Source organism: Bicyclus anynana, chromosome 23 (genome assembly GCF_947172395.1).
Source record: "Bicyclus anynana chromosome 23, ilBicAnyn1.1, whole genome shotgun sequence".
Taxonomy (NCBI): domain Eukaryota; kingdom Metazoa; phylum Arthropoda; class Insecta; order Lepidoptera; family Nymphalidae; genus Bicyclus; species Bicyclus anynana.
In genome coordinates this window covers 6008217-6020221 of record NC_069105.1, presented here as the reverse complement: position 1 = coordinate 6020221, position 12005 = coordinate 6008217, and the positions used below count along the sequence as shown (strand labels likewise).

At 38.0% G+C, this 12005-nt stretch overlaps 1 protein-coding gene across 2 annotated transcripts in view; it reads left to right on the top strand.

The window, feature by feature from the left end:
* The window catches only part of LOC112055120 (uncharacterized), a 266259-nt gene that overhangs the window by 211435 nt on the left and 42819 nt on the right, over positions 1-12005 (top strand). For both annotated transcript variants that reach the window (XM_052888599.1, XM_052888600.1), the window contains one exon: positions 9525-9565. The gene's annotated coding sequence lies outside the window, so the exon portion shown is untranslated. The remainder of the gene's footprint in view (positions 1-9524; positions 9566-12005) is intronic.

The following is a 12005-nucleotide window of genomic DNA, read 5'->3' as shown; positions in this document are numbered from 1 at the left end:
GGTATCTGCGATCATTACTTTCGGAGCTACAGGGATCTAAAGGATCACATTTTCGGCACTGCCACGGATCCTGGAAAAACGTCCCATACAAAATGGTACGATTTAATGACGTTTGAGGTCCTTAGTGATCGTTTGATTTATATGGGCGTACAAACAAAATTACAAATTTTTTTGTTATTTCTGCATTTATGTTTATAGTTCATTTATTAAAAAATGTCACATTTAATGTAAGAAAGCTAAAACTGTTTGAATTTTCATCTTAATACAACATTTTTAAAAGATTTTTAAATTTTATAATCTTATTTATTTTGCAAATATCCAGTCAAGTAAAAATTTTTATGTATAAATTAGTTAATATTGACCCTATTTACCCGAATGTATCATAAAAATCAATTTATTCAAACCTAGTCATCATCCCCATTGTAGGGGCACTGGAATATTGGTCATAGTTAAAAGATATGCGAATACTCTTTAAATAAAAAAAAGTAAAGGTGCAACTGATTACATGATATCCTGTAAAAAAATCTCAAAATTACGATTTACCAGATTTCACAAAACTGGTTAACGTACCTACTTACCTTAGTAGTATCAGCTGGATTTGAAATATTTCTTAAAACGAGGTATCTTTTAAGTCGAAAATACGGTACAAAGTGTAGCAAACGTATGAGGAATAATTCAGTCCAACATAGGTATATACATATACCGAGAATATTGACCCGAAATTTTAGTGAAAAAGATAAAAATCCAGCGCATCCGAAGGACGTTATTCCTTTTGATCCCTCGGCGCGGAATCCTCTAAAGCCTAGACGTGAAGATATGCAGAGTTTAGAAAGAGCCGGGAATTTATTGGCTTCTTACTCACGTTTTGACTTTTGTGTTCGAAAAAGTCATAAAACACACATAAAAGCGTACACAAAAGATAAAGTTTTAAAATCGGAATGACTAAGTGGATTTTATATCATCATCATTGTGACTCAATTGCTGGACCTATGTTCCTTAAATAAGGCCCACGAATGGGCGTTTTAGGGGCTCTATGTTATATCATCATCATTATTACTCAGCTGCTAGGCATAGGTCTTATCTAAGGAATTCCACACACCCCTATCATGAGCCGCCTGCTTTTAGGGGTTCTCTGTTATTTCATCATCATTATGACTCAACTGCTAGGCATAGGCCTTATCTAAGGAATTCCACACGCCCCTATCTTAGGCCGCCTGCTTTTAGGGCCTCTCTGTTTGATGTGCAAAAAATAGCAAACGAAGGTACTAATCATTAGTAGGCAAAATCTTGATTCTAAAATTTTCAATACTAAAAAAAAATTGTATTAGAAATAGCAATTTAAATCAATAATTATTCACTATTCGATCTTTACGCAAGATCACAAAATTAAAGTCTTGTAGTGTAGTAATGAGAGATGTATTTATAATCAGAATTTACTAGATTCTGTGCTCATCTTGGGTTAACTTAAGGTTTCGTATTTAGGTGTACTATAAAAAGTATCTAAAAATATAAATGTAGCTTTCAGAAATACTGCCTAGCAATTTAAAATTTCCATCGTCAAAGAAACTGTTGAGTAATTTGATAGCACTAAACTGTTCAGAATCGTGACTACATTTCATCTTTCTATTGTTTGTGTTTAATATAAGATTCAATTAAGATAAGAGGAGTAAAAATTACTCCGTTGGCACTTTACTGATAATAACCGATCTTTAGTTATGGGACCATTTACAAAAACAAGCAAGTAAAATACGTAAGTAAGCATTTTAGAGTTAATGCTAGCCACTCTCCATCCAATGTCTTTTTTATTCTCTACAAGTTAGCCCTTAATTACAATCTCACCTGATGGTAAGTGATGATGCAATATAAGATGGAAGCGGGCTAACTTGCAAGGAGTAGGATGAAAATCAACACCCTATCGGTTTCTACACGACATCGTACCGGAACGCTACATCGCTTGGTGGTACGTCATTCGTCGGTAGGGTGCCAACCAGACCAATTAAGAAAACCTCAATCGGCCCAGCCGGGGATCAAACCCAGGTCTTGTAAACGGCACATCACTGCGCCACAGAGGCAGTCAATTGTTGCATATTATGTAGAAACATAACATCATGCAGATCGCGACAAACACACGATCAGTTTTACCGGATGTCAAGCTTATAGCGCTATAGCCATGTGGGCTTGTCGGACCGTGGGTTGCTAGCATAAGCCTCGCTTTTTGCCCACATGTGTGCAAAAAGCGAGGCTTATGCTGTTGGTGTCGTTACAGGAGTAACTTTCACTAAGCCAGAAACACCGCCCGAAGTAAAACTAACCTCAAAAATTACTATATTACATAAACTGCAAATGAACCACTTGAGCGTTGATATAACTCGGCGTGCCTCGTCCACTTCATTACGCCCCCCCCCCAGCACCCCCCCCCCCTATCTCATCTCACTGTGAGATAGCATCGTATGAAACGTTGCACGTATGAGATTTTATAATAGGGTTAAGCGTTAGCTTAGCTGCTTCGCCAGCGATGTTTATCAGATCTTTAAAAACTTCTACTACGATTTAACGACCACTCTAGCGCAGATAGTCATTACTATCAATCCATATTCGGCTCACTTCTGAGCCCGAGTCTCTCAGAATAAGAGGGGTTAGGCCAAAAGTCTACCACGCGGATTGGCAGACTTCACACACGCAGACAGTTAAGAAAATTCGCTGGTATGCAGAATTTCTCGCGATGTTTTTCCTTCAAGACACGTAATATTTAAATTCTTAAAATGCACATAAGTGAGAAGTTAGAGGTGCATGCCCCGGGCCGGATTAGACCACCACCACCCCTTCCAGAATCAGAGGCAGAGGTCATATACACAGGGCTATTACGGCAGAACACTGCCACCGACCGTACGTCGAGCGACCCCACCAGTCGCCTCCGTCCAACCACTACCACTCTGCATGAAAACAACCAGCGCCACCTAGCGTCGGGACGAGTCACCACGAGATAGTGGAGTGACGTCATATCGAATCGCAGTCAATCTCGCGGGGCCAACGGATTTGTTTCAATTCCAAACCCTTAGGCTAAAAAGCCTTAACCCCAGGAGGGGTTGAAAGAAAACACCGGGGGAGCAAGATCCCCCGCGACATGCCCGGGCAAGGAGGCATTGGCTCGAGATCCGTACCCCCGCCCCGTGCTACACGGGCCGGAGAAGACCCGACGTCATATCCTGCTCAGACTATTTATTTCTAACAATAGTTACTCACTATGGTGGGTCAAAGCTCTACATTTTATAAGCTTTCCGCCCGCCTTTCTCACCTATATACTTTCCTAACCAGTAGTCCCTACAAGTGCTGGCCCCAAGGGTCAGATGAGATCTAATAAAAGCATCTTTTTAGATACATAACGCAATTATGAAAGGTTCATGCCGTATTGAATTTATTTCCGTTTTCCTTATAAATAATATCGAAAGGTAACTAAGAGGGCAAGATTAGTTGAGTGCTCACGTAAGTTGATCGAATTTTTTTTATATAAATTATTAGTTACCTTTCAAGGGACTTAAGTGTCCAAGGTCTCTTTTCCTAACTTCCTTACTGAGAACTACTAAGATGTTCGTGGAAGGAAGAAAAACTACATTCTAATCATTCGATAGTTCGACCCAGAACACTTACTCAGAACATCATGATGCTTCAGCTATCCAATGAGGTCCTTGTTGGTAGTTTTCTGTTAAACATTCAATCTGTTATATACTACCCGCATTGAGGTGAGTTTAATATACGGGACTCAAGTTAGTCGTGTGGTAGGCAGCGGTGGAGACAGACGTGTCTACTTAATGCTAATGTGACAACAGAGTGGTATTGATACTGAGGCTTGAGATATTAAGCAAACGGGTACGATAAAATCCATTCGGATTTCATACCTCTCCCGTTATTCAGCAGTACTCACATGCAATCAAATGAAAAATGAAGGGAAATAGACAAAATTGACGACCTATGGCGGCGTTGTCCCAGTCATCTTTTTCGTTTCAACGCATTAAAAATAGCGGTATTTGCGCTTGCGCTGGCATTGGTTGAAGTTTGTCTATTTCTCTACACGAGATTATTTGATTGGTCGCATTTTAGCACTACTAGTTCCCAAAAAAATATTAAAAATGTTTTTTAAAAAAAACAAGAAATATTAACCATGTATTTTTTTTGTCCTTTTCATAAAGCTCATGTTAGAAATACTCGTAAGAATCACAATAATTCATTAGGCCGGGATCGAACTTAGGACCTCCCGTTAACATTGGCGCTATCGAGGTCTAAATCGGACATCTCGTTGGCTAAACAAATTCCCATCACGTTACAGTACGATAGTGAAATATGTTTTTGTATAAAGGTTGCGGATATCCTATTTGCGAGCCAGCGTTCCGGAACGCGGCGTTCCGGGAAAAATGTCCGGGATTACTTCAGTTGGCGTCTATTTCCTTTTGCGCTGGGGCTGTAACTAACGTAACTGTGGGTTGTAAAGTCTAACTTTTATATCTATGGCATTGCTTGTTACTTTGTCTCCAAGCTTCAAGATTTTAAAAAACAAAAGATATGGATGCCTTGCCATGTTCTGTTTTCCTTATCACCTCCAATATCTTCAAGTTATGAGTGAATAGGTATCTTCTAGGAAAGCGCGTTTCACTATAGACTGTATAATTGGTTACCTTGTATTGTTTAGCTGGTGGGAGGCTACGCCCGTGGCTAGTTACCACCCTACCGGCAAAGACGTACCGCCAAGCAATTTAGTGTTCCGGTACGATGCCGTGTAGAAACCGAAAGGAGTGTGGATTTTCAGGCCGCTTCCATTTTAGATTGCGTCATCACTTGCCATCAGGTGAGATTGTAGTTAAGGACTAACTTGTAAAGAATAAAAAAAAATTGTATCGATTTTAACGTATAGTACGAAAAATGGATGCCTTTCATTTATAAAATTGAGACTTGAGCGTGATCGTTAAGTTACAAAACTATAGCATAGTTAATGAGCCGTGATAGCCCAGTGGATATGACCTCTGTCTTCGATCCGGAGAGCGTAGGTTCGAATCCGGTCCGGGGCATGCACCTCCAACTTTTCAGTTATGTGCATTTTAAGAAATTGAGATACCTTATACCTGAGTTTTTTTTTATTTTTCTGCGTGTGTGAAGTCTGTCAATCCGCGTTGGGCCAGTGTGGTGGCCTAAGGCCTAACCCTTCTCATTCTGTTTGGAGATATCCCTCAACTCTCAATAGTGAGCCGAATATGGATTGTTAATGATGAAGACGACTAAATGAGATTTATTCTGTGTCAATATTCAAATTATTTATTTATTAACCGACATCAAAAAAAGGAGGAGGTTCTAAATTATGTTTGTTACCTCATAACTTCGTCATTTCTTAACCAATTTTGATTATTTTTTTGTTTAAATGTGTATACTCTGAAGTGGTCATTGTCACCATCAGGATCTGATGATGGGATCCTGGATAAATCGAGCAAAAGCGTTTTATATTTTTTCCATTAATATTTTTATACCACTACAACACTCACCACTAGTGTTTGTGTTTGTGATAAAGGAAACATATCATCGAATAACTTAAATGATATTATTTTTCGCTTTTAGGTTTAAAAGATTTTTTTTATTAAAATTTTTTATTCGCAAGAATCGGTCTTTATTCAAATATATATTAATTCAAATCATTGAATTTAATTATTATAATTTTTGTGTCGCTTTTGTCTTTTTCTTGCATGACCTACTGATGTCTAAACTATTATGTGTAAAAAAAAAATAAAAAGCCAGTCTAAGCAAAAACATACGTTCAACTATCAGCGTAGTAAAACGTGTGTTTATTTCCATATGAAGATATACGAGTTTAATGGACTTAACATGTTTATACCTCTGGTTTTCTTTCAGTCAGCGACACGGTGTATTTCGGTACATCAAACAACAGCCGACTGAAATAACTCCCGTCTGGGCATGTACGGTCAACATGCGGGGTAATAGTCGCAGTTGTACATTATCCAAGACACACACACACACACACAAGTTTTTATGTTTTTATAGTTAGTATAGAGCAAAAACTGCTACCGGAGACTGCAGTCGACTGCCGTTGTCGGCAGCAGTTTCTGCTCGTGTAAATGAACCCTAAGATGTCCCCGAAAGTCCCGCAATTTGTAACCCAACCCCCGCCCTCCTCATGACGTGTCGCCGTCTTTTGTACTTTTGCACAATGGGGGATGTGGAGCTTAGACCCATCATACTGTTTCAACGGGTTTTATTATTTTATAGCCCGACTCAGGACTTCAACCAGGATAAAGCCATATATGGAGAGTGCACCAATGAGCAGTCCAAATAAGTCGCAGGTCTTCCATCAATAGGTCTCGAATATGATAGCTATAATAAGGTGGCGTGTTTTACAAAAGATAAGACCTTTCACGTTCCGTATTTGATTGCTTGGCTCCGGACTCGAATCCAGGACCTCGTTATCGGAAGCCACATAGGCTAAACTAGACCAATGAGGCAGTCTTATGTCGACTACAATCATGTCTGATGGATACCAATGATAAGGTCTAACATGAAGCGCGCTTGCCTAGAAAATACCTATTCACTCTTGCCTTGAAAGTGCTGAAATTGTACGTGTCAGGAAACAAACGCCGAAAGGGTATTCCACATCTTAGCAGTTCTTATTAGAAATGTTGTATGCAAAACGTTACTTGAAAGTTGACTGGATGTCGACAACAAAGGGGTGCCATTTTTCGCGGCGTCTGCTGTGGTAGAATGGGGATGGAGGAACTACATTGTAAAGTTCCTGTGCTCTCTCCAAAGTATATCTTGTAAAATACTTCGTTATCAACCCATAATTGGCTCACTGCTGAGCTCGAGTCTCTTCTCAGAATGAGAGGGGTTAGGCCAATAGTCCACCACGCTGGCCCAATGCGGATTGCCAGACTTAACACACGCAGAGAACATTCTCTGGTATGCAGGTTTCCTCACGATGTTTTCCTTCACCGTTTGAGACACGTGATATTTAGTTTTCTTAAAATGCACCCAACTGAAAAGTTGGAGGTGCATGCCCCGGACCGGATTCGAACCCACCACTCTCCGGAATCGGAGGCAGAGGTCATATCCACTGGACTATCACGTACGTAAAAGACTTACAAGAATCTTATTATACATCAATAATATCACAGCTATAATATCTATAAGAAGTCTCCGCAATTTGTCCCCCCGTCCCCCGCTGTGCCGTGTTTTGCACAAATATCACTCGGTCACGATCCGATTTTAATCTACAAGTCTGATAAATTGTTCGCTTCGCTATCTTTGCTTTTGCTACGGTTTTTTTTGCTCTTTGGAAATATCGAGCAGCGATATTGGAGACGATTTTATGGGTACGGTTATCACGCTTTCCTAAATGATTCTGATCTGTGATTTATTTTTGTATCTTTTACAAAATACTAACTTTCGATTTAGTAATAGATTTAGCCTCAGAAGAATTCCCAGCACTCTCAGCCAACGGTGCCAACATGCGACCAACGCGATACCTAATCTCGTGAAGAGAAATAGACAAATTTCAAGACACGCCAACTAGGGACATCTCCGACGCCACGGACGGAAATTTTGACTATATTTCCCTTCACTGTTAGTATTTCAACACCTTAGGTATTACTGTACTATTACTATCTCACAGTAGTTTAAAATTTTGGGTACTAACTGAGTATCTTAAGGTTGAGTGGTTCTGTAGTTTTTTTGGCTACCCTAAGCATAACCAGATCCAGTTTTGAGCAATATTGGGCTCATACCTTACTTGGTGGAGGTACTTAACAGTTGAAAGGATCCTTATTTTTTGACACAGTTGGTAGTGCTGTATTTCTCAACAGAGGGCCTGGGTTCGATTCCCAGCTTGGCTCATTTTAGTATTTTATAATGTTCAAATTGGCCTAGGTCTGGTCTAGTGGTAAACATCGACCGTGGTTAGTTACCATCCTAGAACGCCGCGTAGAACCCAACAGAAGTATGGGTAGAATAAACTTGCAACTCTTCCAATTAAGCCTGCTTCCATCTTAGACTGCATCGTCACTTAACATCAGGTGAGATAACAGTCAAGGGCTAACTTTACTTGTCATTCAATAAAATTAAGGTCTTTCCATACAAACTTTCAACATTGTTTTAGGGTCAAAAAGTACCCTATATTTTGCTCCAAAGTCCCATTAATCATTATACCAAAATTCATCTTGATAGGTTCAGCCGTCTAGCCGTGAAAAGGTGAAAGACAGACAGGTAGACTTACTTTCGCATTTACAATATTCAATCAATTAGCAGCTAACAGACCAGACAGACTTATTCTGTCCAAACATTGACTTACAATTAAAGTCAAAGTCAAATACCTATCGTTTATTCAGCAAGAACAGTACCTTAATTTTAATTTTAAATCACCGTCGTAATTGATTGATGATTCAATATTGTAAAATAGTGTTATAGTAGAGCTCTGTGTCAAAGCTCGTATAGAAGAAGTTACTTTCTGCCGCCAAGCTTTCTGCAATAAAAAAAAAACAAAGTTTCATTTATTATGAAACACGGCTAAAACTCACGTGATACAATGTCGGAGTGTGCCCGACAGTTAGGAATGTGCTGCGTTGCAAGAACCAGCTCATGACTAAGGGCCTCGTGTACGTTTGAAACTAGTCGGGAATACTCCGACGTTGTATCACCTGAGTTTTCGCCGTGTTAAAGAATAAATTAATATGAATAACACTCACGATAGTTTAAATAGTAAAAAACAGTCTGTTTTCTAGAACCACTCTCCCCTGGCTTCCGAAACTATGATTAGTGATCGAGTTAACAAATGAGACGATTTATCGCTGATCATTTCAAAATTGACAAGCTCGATGAGCGATATGTTGACCTCATTATATAATCTGATATGCAAAATCTGTTGATAGCTTTATTTCAGCATTACGTTTGATAACTGATACGATGTGCCATTCGTGAACTTGGTCACTTTCAAATAATTAAAACTACCGAACTAGCTTGATTTAATGGATTTTCTTGACTTAGCAAATAACTTAGCTGGTTAGAGCCAATTCGACCTACGTACAACGACCAGCCCCTGGTGGCCAAGTGCGGAAAAGGCCCAGAAAAGAAGAAAAAGAAGAAGAAGAAGAGGGCCAATTCAAGAACACAGTCTTAACTTTAAATATAAGACGTGGCGCAGAAAGTGGGCCAAATGACAAATATAACAGTTAATTCAAAGAAAATATATAAATTAAGTAAATAGAATAAAAAGAAATTTAACAAATTCAAATGATATGATCCGAAAGTTTGTGTGTAAGGCTGAAATTTGGAATGGAAATAGATTTTACTCTGGATTAACACATAGGCTACTTTTCAACCCGGAAAAGTCCATGGTTCCCGCGGGTTTTATGAAAAACTGAATTCCACGCGTACGAAGTCGCAGGCGTCCGCTAGTTAAATATAACTATTAATTTGGATTAGAATGATATAACTTTCACCAATGTATGTTTTTAACTTGTATTTTTCTATTACAGGTCATCATCGGACACTGCACTAGATGTTCCTATAAAATAAAGTAAGTTACTTTTTTATACTTTATTTTAATCCTATTGAACGAATAATGAATAATTTAATTTTTCCACTTAGTAGAAAGCCTATGTGTTTTATTGATCGCCAAATTAACATAGTACTTAGTAACCTGCGAGTAGATATAACTTTACTCGTATATCATATCCTGCCTGTAGCCGTCTTTTTTCTGAAGAATGAATTTATCACGAATAGGCCTTGTTTTTCTAGAAAATTAGCATTTAGTCTCTATAATTCCTAACACCAACTCCATGCGGTCCACTTTAGATTTAGCGTTCCGGTACGATTTCGTGTAGAAACCGAAGAGAGTGTGGATTTTATCCTACTCCTAACAAGTTGGCCCGCTTTCATCTTAGAGTCATCACTTCCATCAGGTGAGATTGTAGTCAAGGGCTAACTTGTAGATAATAAAAAAAAAAGTACAATTTGGGCTCTTGGCTTTGGGCTTTGAGTTTTGGCTCGACTTTTTATGGACTTTCTCCTTTTAACCGTAATAAGATTAGATATATCTGGCTATCGCAACGATCATAGTCCATGCGTAATGCTTCTATTATTAGAAAATTGGAAAAGATTTTTCACACGGTGTTCTCTAATGACAATGAAAAAGTTTTTGAATAGCAGTGATTATCTACGCAGAGGGATGAGGTCGTCTTTTGTATTCTACTTTTTTGTAGTATTAAATCTTTTGTGTTTTACAAATATAAAGTATAGTACGCGGCCTGTTAGTTGAACTATGCGCAGTAACACATTTTCGGACTTTAGCGTCGTGTAACCATAGTAACAAAATTCAAATTCAAAATTTATTTGTCTCAATTAGGCTTAGCTTACGAGCACTTTTGAAAAGTCAGGACCATGTTAATTTAATTTGATCTAATGGTGGTAATAATCATCAATAATAAGTCGAAAACTAAAAATTAAAGTTACGAGGGTTCCAAATGCGCCTTGGTCCGAGAAGAGCCCACAACAAACTCAGCCAAGGATTATTATTTTTTGTTCACCACCAATTTCTTATTTAAAACTACGTACACAATCGTATATTATAGTTTAACACTAAGCTTTTCCATCATTTACATAATCATTAAAACTATAAAAGCTTGCGTTTAATAAAAGCTTTGAACTTTTTGAGACACATTCCAGGCTTTATGTGGTAGTTTATTATAAAAACGTATGCAGTTGCCCATAAAAGAATAACTAATCTTTTGTAACCTAGTGTGGTGTGCAACAATTTTATTTTTATTCCTGAAATTAATATTATTACAATCACACCTTCTTTTAAAATCAGTTGAATTCAATTAAAACAGTTGAAGACATTACTCGCGTACGAATTTTTCAATTATTTGACATTTTAAATATACTGGGACACCACGGAGCACGCGTTACACTTTGGTTTTTAGTACCTGCGTAAATGACTGTTACTTGGATCAAGATACTTGCCGGAGTCTATACCTAAGTGTATTCCGTCTACGATGTATAAATACGTCAAAAGATAATCGTTTTTGACATTGATTTTGACGTGATTTTCCATGCCACAACATTTATTTTAAAATAAATTAACTTAAATCAACAAAATATCTATAATATATAATATAAATTTACAAAATATATACTACAGCCTTTCTTGATGAGTACCGTTTACAAACAAAGAAATAAGAAATGAAGGTAGAAAACGCATGTCATTTCATATCTTATTTATTTTAAAATATGTATTATTTGTTTACAAAATGTAATATAAAATATATAACCCATATCTAATTGTTTTAAGCTTATTAAGCAGAATTATTATTATTATTTTAAAACCAAGTTAATTAAAATTATTATTGGTGTTAAATGACTAGTGATTTGTACCCTCATTTTTAATTTGTTTGTTGGTAAACAGTATTCATCAAGAAAGGCTGTAGTATATTAAGTAAAGTTTGACCTAAGTGGTCACTAGTAGTTACCTCAAACATACACATACTTTGTGTTCTTACTTGCTTCGATATCCATTAGCAAGCTATCACTTTCATATTTGCGTACAAAAATAGCCATCGAAGTAAGCACAAATGATTCATACATCAAGAGATTTATAGTTAAACTCACCAGACACTTGAATGACCGGACGGTGCGAAGCGAACGCGCAAAACGAGCAAAAACTGCACAAACGAGCAAAACGATTCGCGCAAAAATAACTCCGCAGCGTTGAGAGAATGCAGACCGCAGGATGTGTGGCCCGTAAACTAAACACTCCGCTTTTTACGCTTTCGGACTTTTGCACGTTTCAATTTTGTTCACATCTATATTTTAGAACGAGCTGCCCTGAAGACAAAAGTCTTCGAACAGTGCGTGTTGCCAGTTCCAAAACTTGGTGCTCTAACTATGGGCCTCTGAAAACTCAGAGCCACACAGCGGGCGATGGAACGAGCTATGCTTTAAGTATCTCTGCGTGATCG